General features: G+C 31.2%; 1 protein-coding gene across 1 annotated transcript in view; it reads left to right on the top strand.

The window, feature by feature from the left end:
• Nucleotides 1-12,816, top strand: part of LOC127709402 (U3 small nucleolar RNA-associated protein 6 homolog) — a 225,244-nt gene that overhangs the window by 151,267 nt on the left and 61,161 nt on the right. The gene's annotated exons all lie outside the window — the stretch shown is intronic.

Here is a 12,816-nt window from a genome sequence, read left to right as displayed (position 1 = left end):
TTGATAATTAATATCTGGAATTCAAATACTGGTGATAGTGGTCTTTGAAATGAAGTTCTAGTGTGAATACCAGTATTATAGATGTATTACCTGTAAGTAATTGTATACATACAGAAATATTAATGTTGGATCCCTAAGGTTTTCAATTATCTAATGACTCATGTCCACTGTTGTTTTTACATTTATTCTAAATCTACAGAACTTTTATGTTACTCATTAATATTTAACAGCACTGCTCTTCATATAAAAATGTTTCTTAATTGAAAAATTATTGACAAAACATATTGTCTATTATATCAGGCCATGGTGAAGAAATGTTCAGTTTTCCATATCCCAAACTTTCCCGCTGGACTTTGAGTATGCTTGTACTATTTTTATAAAAGGATATCAATGCATATATATGTCAGTATATAAACAAACAAAATTTAGGTATATTAAAAAAAAACAAAAAAACTGAAGAAACAAGAAAATCACAGTTTTAAAAGCAAAGTAATGTACAGGATTTTAAAGTAATTAATTTCTTTGGAAGTAGCTATAATTATTAAACACTTATCTTTCAGCTGAAATAAAAAAAAAAAGAAACAAATAGAATAACAACAACATAATTAATAAAAAAAAAAGGTTATTCAAATATGTTCACTGAAACAGAAAAAGGTATTATTTTTGTCTTTTTTTGTTGTGATCCATATGGTCCTATTAATTATGAAAAGGACAAAAATTGTATATTTACTTTAGAGAATAAATTAATCAAGTGAAAAAATTGGGACAAATAATTTATATATCACTGCAGGGCAGATGTCTGACACAGAACACATACATATATCACAATTGGGTGGGATTAGGTTAAGGGTCAAAGGATCTATTGTTCCTTTTTACAAGTTTTCCCTTTATTTATTCAGGAAGGGTGGATAATTGAATTATCTCTGGGCACAGATTAACACATTATTTAGGCATTTTCATGTCATAAAATATTGTTTAGAAACTAGATTATCACCCAATGAGACAATTATATGTTGTAAAATTTATTATTTAGAAATGAGATTATCTCCCCTATTGTTTAGATAAAGGATTATCTTTTCTTTGTTTAGGGTGGATTATCTACCTTGGATGTAGAAGATAACTGGATTATTACACATTTATAAAGACCATAATGATAAAAGACTTATGACGTTAGTTTCAATGTAAATTTAAGGGTGTGAAAATATTTGGCTATCATTAGGTCCAATATAAACAATGACGATAATCATATTTCTTACGAGAAAATATTTGTATATTTCATTAGTGAGTCTAGTGACCACATTATATATATAATATAAAGGTTTAAAAAATCTTCAAATGAACTGTTGAACTCATACTTTAGACTAGTTTAAACTAATAGTACATTATGTTGCTTGCTGTATTACTTGAAAAAAGAGGGGGGCTTCTTTCCTTTCATTTAATAGTGAGAGTGTCAGCTCTCTCTATCTTTTATCATATGAGATAATTGTGCATAAAGCCCAAAGTTTTTTAGTTTTCCCTACATTTAGAGATCTATTTATGGATAATAGTGCAAGGAGATGTGGGATATATAACGAATCACAAATTTTACTCTAAAATTACAATTTGAAGTTGGTTATCTCCCCTTATAGGTAGTAGAGCTGCTTAGCAGAAATGAAGCATAATGAAGGGTTTTTAATCCCTGTTGATTTAAAGATAATAATTTGTTTATATGAATATAAAAAATTATTTAAAATATTTTGTCTTCCAACATAACTCCCTATTAAACTGGATTATAAAGCTGGAAATGTATGAAAACTAAAGTGACACATTAATTGTTTTCTATTTAACTACCTACTGTTACTCTGCACTGCAGCGAACCAGTATTCATACCAGTATACTTACCAACAAGGGAAAGAACTTGTATTTAATTGTAATTTTAAATCAGATTCAGGCATTCGGAAGCGAGTGTCTAGAAAGTCCTATATATGTCAATGAGAAAACAACAGAAACAACACATTAGTAACCAAAATATATCTTGGACAGCAACATACACATATTTTTATTTAAAATATATTAATTATATTAAAAGTCAGAAAATATCACTATCACCAAATTCATTATATATAATACAATTATAAAGACTAAAAAAAATGTTTATTTTTAAAAACTGTTGTCCAAATTGGCTGACTCCCATATGCCTGATAAAATTGTTCATTGAAAATTGGTGCTTTCAATAATTGAGTTAAGTTGAATGAAAAAAAGTCCATAAATTGTGTAATTGTTTTGGCAAGTGAAATTTAATACCCTCCTGATAATCAGAATGCATCTACAACTATTTAAATATGCAAAATGATAACCTTGATCATCATAACAATGATCTTTAGCGTGCATAATCTGCTGAAGTCATAATTGCTTCACGAACTTTTGTATTGATGTTTTTCAATAATTTATTGACTTACGCTGTACCATAATTGATCTTGCAGTAAATGCCATGTCTTTGAGGAGTCACTCCTAAACATTTTTGTGGGTGGAAATTTTTTTATTTATTTTTTGTTGTCTGTTTTTTATGTTTTTTTTTTTTTTACAAAATAATAATAAAAAATTAAAAAAAAACAATTCCAAAATTTTGCATTGACCTTTTGAAAAAATTTTGCTGTGTCCTCTTCAATTTTTCTATTATTTTTAATTGTTCTATGCCAAACCATTTGGGATGTATTCCTCAAAATAAAATGCAAGCTGCATGCACTGTTTTACAATGCTAAGTTCCTTTGTAGGTAAAATTCCTTTTTACTGATTTCACACTTTAAATAATCATAACACCTAAATCATTGATAATACATGTACATGTACTTGAGTAGGTCACTTTGAAATTTACATCATTTTTGTCGAGCCTGCGACTTTTGTCGCAGAAAGCTCGACATAGGGATAGTGATCTGGCAGCGGCTGCAGCAGCATTAGCTAACTTCTTAAAAGCTTTATATTTTAGAAGCTAGAAGACCTGGATGCTTCATACTTTGTATATAGAATTGCCTTATGTTACGAAGTTTCCGTCTGTCATATGTCCATTGTCCTTGACCTCATTTTCATGGTTCAGTGACTACTTGAAAAAAAAGTCAAAATTTTTTGTAATGTTAATTTCTTTCTTGTTATGAGTAATAGGATAACTATATTTAGTATGTGCGTACCTTGCAAGGTCCTCATGCCCATCAGACAATTTTCATTTGACCTTGACCTCATTTCATGGATCAGTGAACAAGGTTAAGTTTTCGTGGTCAAGTCCATATATCAGATACTATAAGCAGTAGGTCTACTATATTTGGTATATGGAATAATTGTAAGGTGTACATGTCCAACTGGTAGGTGTCATCTGACCTTGACCTCATTTTCATGGTTCATTGGTCAATGTTAAGTTTTCTTGGTTAAGACTGTTTCTTAGAAACTATAAGCAATAGGTCAACTATGTTGGTTTATTGAATGATTGTAAGGTGTACATGTATTTCTCGTTTGGTTTATCTGACCTTGACCTCATTTTCTTGGATCATGTTAAGTTTATGTGTTACTTGTAGTAAAGCTTTATATTTAGGACTATCAACATAAAATCAATGGTTAGTAAAGAAGGCGAGACATTTCAGCGTGTGCACTCTTGTTAAATTTGTTGAATATTGAAATAATTTTGGTCTGATGGAATGTAGTACTGCTTGCTTCCATTATGAGTTAACACGATACAATAAGGTCAGAGCTCGTTTGACATTGGCAAATTTCTAAGACTGATATTTTTTCAAACATCTTTTTCAGTGACCTGATATTTGGAAAAAATACCCTTCTGATGTACAAAAGTTAGATTTTTACTTTTGATATTTGAAAAAAATTGTCTCCTGCAAAGTTAAATAGTATTTAAGAGGGGTCCCTGTAAAGGGGAGGTATCTGCACAGAAGAACGCGAAATAAAATTGCCATTTCACAATGAATGAACAATTAAAAATTTCTTGCACATTGATTTGTTTACTGATTTGACGAAACACGGTAAATAATGAACCTTTTTCACGGCTGCAAGTGAAATAAAAATGGCAAAACACGTTGCATGAAAATAACCCTTTACCACCCTCATTTAAGGAAGATGCACTACAAAAAAATCTACTTAACGTAAACTCTTATAATCTAATGTTCAGGAGTATTGAAATTTCATACAATTAGTTACAGATTTTAGCATTGAAATTATTAGTCAATATTCATACAAATCAAATTTGGCTGAAATGTTGAAGTTAAAATTTATTTGATATTTTATACAATATCTTTTGATGGTCAATCAAATTTGTTGTTGAAAACTTTTTATATAGTGCAGTCATGTCTAATGATTTGAATGCATGTGTCGTCTGCTGCAGTTAGACATGCAATTTGTTCTTCTCTGTGTCTTGATTTAAATACAAAAGTACATCCTGTATTATTTGATGTGGTACATCATGCAATATTGATTAATACAATTAGAAATACCTGTAAGATGATTATTTGCTAAACAGCATAGAAAAAACAACAACACTACAAGAAAATGATGAGGAACTATTTTCTGGTGGTGTAACAACTTGAGTTACTGAGGGTGCCATCTGCCCTTTTTTGATTGTAAATTTTCAGGTCATCATTAATGAAAATGTTGTAAAACTAAGGTTGATTTACCCTTAAGAAAAGTTGATGTTGGATCATGTTTAGGCTATTCTATAAAACCTCTTTGTGATTTTGATGTTAAGATTTCTTTATATAATTTTGCATCTTAAAAATTTGACCGTGAGCATACATGAGGAAAGAAATGCCATAATCAGGTCTTATATGCAGTCATAAAACTTTTGAGTATGATTGTTGTACTCAGATTCTGATATCAACCAATCAAAATACTGGATTTGGTGTTTCAAGCTCAAATTTTGTACTCGGGCTACTGAGTAAAGTAAAGTAAAAGTGGGTGAAAGGCCAGGTGTTGCTAAACAAGCGCTTGTGAAATTTCACACTATCATAAAAGTATAAGAGACTTTTAGGAGCAGAATTTTATAAAGTAATCATGTATGTTCATTCTGTTGGAATAGCATATGGATAAATCGTGTTACATAAAAATATAACTCGCTCGTAAATATATTTTTACTGCCAGTCTGGCTTCCAAGTACCTTAATCTCCGATTGTATTACCAGCCTCAGAATATATACAATGGACTTAGATGAGATCGAATGTCTGTAATCCTAATATTACCAAACATTGTAGAACGACATTAAGTAAGATTTATAGAGATGAATCTCAGAGAGATATTAAAAGACAATAGGACAATTAATCAGGATCTTCAATCTCAGGGATGAAACAAATTGTCATTGTAGTTTATAATATTTTCTTAACCTTCGTCGGAGCAGGCAATGAAGAGCTACATCAATTTGTCCTATAGAATTCATAATGACAGAAAATCAATCCAATTGTTGCTTCTGTCCACTTTTTACGACTTTTTCCAAATATCATAAAATAAGAACGTGTATTGTGTTTCATTATTGGTATACCGTAATTAAGATATATTTGCATTCTTGGTAAATTAATTGTCTACAAGTTGTCTGGAATAATTATTTTTTGGTCCCTGTGTTTTACAGTTGAAATAAGTCATTCCACCTATACCAATTAATTGTAAAAAAAGACATAGACTCGAAAATAAAAGCGACATATTGTCTACATTTATTACAACAAGGAATTGCCTGTCTTTTCCATGTCATCTGCAATCAGCATCCATTTGGAGTAACTCTCCTAATAAGAGGTAAAAAAGAACAAATCTATCAAATGGTTATGCAAATGCTATCAGTCTTCAAAGAATCCTGTCTTTAAGCTGAAATTGAAGATGCTACTTAATTCTGATAAGAAATTTACTTTTTATATCTTATTTATTGTTGGAGATTTGGGTCTTTATGCTTGAAATTAAAGCATGTCCATAAATTCTGATCAGTCAGTTTTAGACATTTCAGATGTGACACTGTATCTAATTAAGCCAGATATTTTGAGTTTCTGTATGTGTATTGCCAGCTGACGCCCGCTCTGGGTGCGGGATTTTCTCGCTGTGTTGAAGACCCATTGGTGGCCTTGGGCTGTTTTCTGCTCTAAGGTTGTGTTGTTGTTTCTTTGACACATCCCCGTTTCCATTCTCAATTTTATTTTTGTATGTATGTTTATATATTTGTCAAATTCGATTTCTTTCTTTTTCTATTCTTATTAAAGTATTTCATTAAAAAAAAAGGCAAAACAAAAGAATTCTAATTTGTGTCATAAATTAATAGGATATATCACATCTTCTATTTTTATATGAAAATAAGGAGATGTAAGGTATACATCAAGGAGAAAACCGCCTCGATGGTCTCGTATTAACATGTTCGCCTCGAGTGCGGGACGTTGAACCTCGGCCAGGTCAAACCAAAGACTTTAAAAATTGATATTTGCTGCTTCTCCACCAAGCACACCGCATTAAGGAGTAAGAGCAAAGACTGGTTGGCTCGGAGTCAGAGTAATGTGTCCAGGTAAGGTGATATGTCTTCCAGCGGACTGTTACCTTGTGAACTAGCTTGTTAAATATCCGACTCAGCGTGTCGGTCTAGTACAAAACAGGTTGAATATTCATATTACATTAACATGTTCTCATCCTGAATATGCATATTAATTTGCCACTGGACGTTAAGCAGCTATCCATCATCATCATCTTACAACAATGAGATAACAATCAATGCTACAACCCTCAAAAAATTACCAGACTACCGTCAATTGAGAGGTCAATGCATACAGTTATTTTTTATAAGGTGATAGTTGTTACATTTTATATTTCCTTGAGGTGCTGCTATTTGAAATAATAAACTAAAAGTATATGTGGCTCTCCAGTTTGGAGGTAAATGTTAAGAGGGTCATCTGGCTCAAAAAATGAAATTTTGAGTGTAATTTACTTTATTTCCACCATGTCTGAGTGCCTAAGTTTTGTTGTGAAATTACAAAAACATTAATCATATAAATTTACCAACCTCCAGTCATGGATTCAAAACCAATGCACTATGAAGAACTTTGTGCATGATATAGCTTTAAAAATATTTTTTTTTCTTTAAGGAAGGGTCCATCATGCTCATCCTTACTTTGCCACTAGTAAAGCAAAAGATAAGATAAAAAAGTTTCAAATGTAGTTTTATCCGTAGCGTACAGTTCTTCTGTTTTACATTAAATGCTTTCGAATGTGAATTCGCCGTTTCAGAATCTAATGCAATGTAATTCTGGGTAACATTTTTGAAAGCGTACACCAAAACATTGTGATTGGTTTAAAATAGGGATGTCTGAACGAGTACTCAAGTATTCGAGTATCGCTCGGTAGTACAGAGTATCGAATAGCAAAACGATACTCAACTAATCGGTTTCCTGTTAGAATATTTCTGTTTACTTCATATAAAATTGATCTTCTTGAGAACTTTTTTCATAAAATTAAATAGGCATCACTGATTAATCATACTAGTAAATAAAATACATTGTGTTTTGAACGCTTGTGCTAAATTGTCATTTAACATGCCTCCGAAAATACGGCGCTTTACCTAGGCTAACACTTTAAACTAAACATGTTGTAGCCATTCCGTCACATAGGTACCGTCAGAGCAAATATTTTTGTCTGCAAGATTGTCATTTACAAAGTTGCAAAACCGACTGTCCCCAATAATAGTTGACAAGAAAATGTTTCCAAATAAAATACTTTCATTGCATCCTCTGGTGACCCTCCGTGAACAGTTAAACTTCTAATCCTTACGTCTTTGTAAACATTAAATGTGTTTTCTTAACGATTACCAAATACTATTGTTTGATATGTTTTTTCCTTGTTATAATTTATAAATAAGTGTTCATTACGTTATATTGATTAGATTTTTGTTTTTACTTAATTAGTACTTGTAGGTAATGAGCAATTAATTATGTTGTGTAATTCTTCGTCCTTATGTAGATGGTTTTTCGTCAACAAACAAGTGAACAACAAAGCATAGAATATAAAGTACGTATTTTTATGTTTCCGTGTTGTAGATATATTCCCGAGCGAGTACTCTAATATCGCTCGATAAAACCAACAAGTACTCGATTAGTAATTGTTCACCGAGTTGACATCCCTAGTTTAAACGTACTAAACAATTGAAATTCAACCAATGATGTAACGTTATTTTCATTTTGGTGTACGAACAATGAGATTACCCATAAGTCCTTTAGATTCAATTAAATATGCTGTTTAATGTGCACATCATTTTATAAAATGGTTACGGAGCATGATATAGTTCACTCACAGATCTATTCCATCAGCTGATCAGGACAGTTCCCTTGCTCTTTTGAGCATTTATCTATCAGGGCAAATAACTGTAAATTATAAGTAGTAGAAAATTGGTATAAAGATGACCATCTGAAATTGAGACCATAATGTCTTTTTTAAGCGTATATTCCAAATTTATATTAGTTGCATAACTCATAAGGATAAATTTTGATCTATAGTGCAAAATACAAAAAAAGCAAAAAAATCTTTTTCACTCAAAATAATGAAAAGCAAAGGGAAAAAGAAAGAAATGCTTGATGCAAAGATTTCCAAGAAAAAAGTATAATACTGCATGTGGTCATAAATTGAAGAATATTGAATTTCCTAGTGTAAAACTATGCACTTTGGAGTAATACATCCATTTTTGTGTGGTAATTGTATGCAGATTTTTGCAATTAAGGATAAAGGAATTATGTATGGTTGACCAAATAAACATTATTCTAACCATTAAGTCCAGATAATTCTCTTATCATTAGCATACTTGAACTATTCTGTAGGACTTTGATTCTTTGTCACGAGTCTTTCTTTTCACTATATGCAAATTAAGACAATTAGTTTTAGCACTTTCATGGACACAGTTAGGCAAATAGACATATTCTTAACAATAAAAGCGTGTATAATTCTCTTATCAGGCACATTAGTGGTAAAAGCAAGTGGCTCTTTTGTAAGTCTTAATCCTAAATCGAGTCATTTTTTAACAGAATATGCAAATAAGTTCTATTAATTTTACATCCGATGTCCAGTCCTATTATTAATGACAGCAGCGACCGACCGTTGCTTTCATTTCATTTTGAATTATTTTTTGTCACCCAATTTCCTTCAATCAGCTAGCAGTCGTCTTTAATATAAAAGAGTATTTACGATCTGGAGACGGGAAAAGTTGCAGAATTTTACAGCTCATTTGCTGGAGTTTTATTTTCTACCTATTGAGAGTGTTAGATGCCGTTAATGTCCATCTCATGAATAAAAAAGAAAAGTTAAGACCATAATTGATGGCTTATAGTATCGTATTTCACTCTGTGAAAGAGAACACCTATTAATAGCAATATAATTAGTGCTATGCAAATCTCCTCAATTCCGTTAAACAAAAGTTAATCCCGTCAATTGCTTCCATATCTGCTCATTATAGTGCGGGAAATTGACCATTCTTAGGCAGCTGTTGTATAACGGCTAATGGCACTTGGAAAGAACATACTCTGTCTTCTTGTCATACAGGCGACAAGCTAATCAAATGTCAAAATTACATTTCTTGTAACTGAAAAATACAATTATTTCCTTTCTACTAACATACGGAGATATCGATGCCTTTTATAGCAGAATCAGATTGTTAGTGTCAATGAAATGTACATCTTATCTTGCAGCTCAATATCGCCCAATTGCCTAGTAGAATTAAATGTTGTTTTCATTTTAATGGATTGACAGGGAAGGAATTGGGATAAGAAAGGCGCTTGATCTCTCTTGGAAAATCTATATGATAGTTACATTCTTGTTCAGTCTGCTATGAACGTTTGGAACCAGTTTTGACAGAAGCATTGTTGTAAATGTTCTTTTTTTCTGTTCTATGCAGGAGGTTAGGTTTCACTGGAAACACATAGAGTGGGAAGTTGAAATTAGAAATCTTGACAAGGAGGATAAATTATTTTATGGAATTTGATTTCTCTGATAATTTGATTTACTTGTATAATTATTTGGTTGAAAATCTGGAAAATTTAAGATATAAATCACTAAGAAAGCTGATCATATATTTGCCATTTTTTTCAAATCTGAAAAAATGTAACTGCATGACATCTTGATAAAAAAAAATGATGCAGAACTGAGTTTACAATTTCTTCTAACATTTGTAATCAAATTTTCCAGGGTTGTTATAATCAGCACCAAATCACTCAAGTTTGTAATGTATTGATTAGTGGCAGCTACATGGTCACACAAAATGATTCAATAATAAAAAACCTCTTGCTTGTGTTGAGTCACTGAGAAACATGGTGATTTGAGATGATAGCACTCTTCCATTACGGTCCAGTCATAGAATAGCTTATATATCAATCTAAATATGCAGAGAGAATTAGTTCAGCATGACATTACATCACCCACAGTCACCAAAAACACTGAATTATCTAATAACATTACTAGTACCAATTTTATGCACCAGATACGCATTTCGACAATTAATGTCTCTTCAGTGATGCTCATTGGAAGAAATACTTGAAAGTCCAAAATCGAATAAAAATTTAAGAAGAGCTAATAAAAAAAAAAAGTTGAACTAAAAACAAACTTGTTTGTCAATAATTTGTAAATTTTTATTGAATTTGAATTCTCTGAGAATTAAATACTGTCAGAAAACTTAATAACGGAGAAAATTGACTTGCTTTTTACATATGAAATTGAGGCTTGAACCAGTTTATATGGATAGCAAAACCTCGAGATCTCACTTAATATAATATGGAGTTTATATAACACTAAGATGTTAAAGATTCCCCTATGGCTTTTAAAGAAACAACCAATGCCATAACAGGATGTCTCTTGCACCTTGCGAAGTATGGTTGGATGAGTTTAATTAAGTTGCTAGAACTAATGTCTTTAATCAACTGTAAATAAATAAGCAAAGTATTAAATCCTGCATGCACTTTTTTTATCTAAATATTTAAGTGTACCGAATACCTGTATTTAATTAAATGACAGCATGTTTTCTTGTGGTTTGACGAATTCTAACAATTGGCCATAGAGAAAACATAAATTGATTACATACAAAAATTAGGATTTATTAACTTAGCAAGACTTATTTAAAAGTTATCAATTGAAGCCTGAATAGTTCCACAATAAATGCTGCTCAACTGCGGTAAATTAATTAAAAAAGCATCTTACGAAAAAGTGACATCACACGAACCCGTAATTGTCACTAACTTATTGTAAGTCATTGTAGTCAATAAATTTGGACGGGTTAATTCAGTTCAGGTATAATGTAGATTAAGTAGAGGTTTTTCAGTTTATATGGTACATTAAACTTTATCGTAGAGTCATATCAAATAACACTGAGTATATCAATAATATATTTATAAAAGGAGATTTTGGGTATATGTCAATTATTAATTAAGTTGCAATGAAATAGCCTGATTTCCCCGGTAAAACCCTGATCATTTCACATGTGAAAGCAATCTTGTAATTTCACTCCTCTGACATATATTCATACAAAAATATAGTTACTTTCATTTTCTACGAGTATAGAGTAATGGTATACTGACATTTATAAGAGGTCTCTAAACACAGTAGCTCCAAATGGAACTTTTGTTAGTAGATTGAGCCATATTAATTATGTGTATCAACGGGAAAAGATTATGACAAATAAAAAATATAGTACAAATGTATATATGCCAAAACACATCACCAGACGTGGTTAATTATGTGTTTTGGCATATACTATATTTTTATTTGTCATTACTTTCATTTTCTACTATATACATTAAAAGTAAATATACTAAAAGAAGAAATAATCCAATAATTCAAATAATGATAAAAACATTTAACTCAATTGCCTGTACACCAGAATTTTATCCATTCCAAATGTGTTTCTAAGCATTTCCCCAGTTTAAACTGATTCCATAGAAATCGGAACAATTATGTTTTAACATCTGGATTTGAATTGCCTTGGAAAAAACACTTCTAATGGTGATTTATTATTTAAGAAAATGGCTTCCAGGGCTTCTTTCCACAGATGATTCTATTATTTTCCTTGAAAATTAATCAGAGTTTTCTTATGCAAGAAGCTCCGGGATGTTAATGTTCATTGTTTATCAAACACAGGGAAGATGGGTATTTCTCATGGGTACTTCGTAACAGCCTTTGATTAATGGAACGTGATCTGTATGTTTGTGATGGTAGAATCATTCCTATGGAACAGAACGAATCAATCTGTGTTAAGAGATTTAATTTAATTTTTTTTCTTAGTTTATGGAAAAACTGAATTTTTTATCTCAGCTAGAGACATACTGCAAAGAATTTAACAAAGACATTTTTCATTTTGATGGATTAAATTTTGTCAATAAAACAGTGTGATGAGTTACAATTGACTTTGTGAATAAAACAATAAGAAGATGTGGTATATGATTGCCAATGAGACAACTCTCCACCAGAGATCAAATGACATAGAAGTTAACAACTACAGGTGATGGTTCAACCTTCAACAATGGACAAAACCCTCACAGTATAAGCAAGCCTCAACTTGACCAATGTAAAACAATATAAACAAGAAAACTAACCATATTTATATTAAGCTTAAAACCTTTAATAAAGTAGATGTGGTATATTGAGACAGAAAGCCATCAACAAAAATGAATATCTAGATGGCAACATTCATTCATCAACAATAGATGGGTATAAAAGAGGGACGAAAGATACCAGAGGGACAGTCAAACTCATAGATCGAAATCAAACTGACAACGCCATGGCCAAAAAGAAAAAGAAAAACAGACAAATAATAGTACAGATGACACAACATAGAAAACTAAAGACTTAGCA

The sequence above is a fragment of the Mytilus californianus genome, unplaced genomic scaffold (genome assembly GCF_021869535.1).
Source record: "Mytilus californianus isolate M0D057914Y unplaced genomic scaffold, xbMytCali1.0.p SCAF_7, whole genome shotgun sequence".
Taxonomy (NCBI): Eukaryota; Metazoa; Mollusca; class Bivalvia; order Mytilida; family Mytilidae; genus Mytilus; species Mytilus californianus.
The sequence above is the reverse complement of the archived record's forward strand: the minus strand, read 5'-3'. Positions and strand labels throughout refer to the sequence as shown.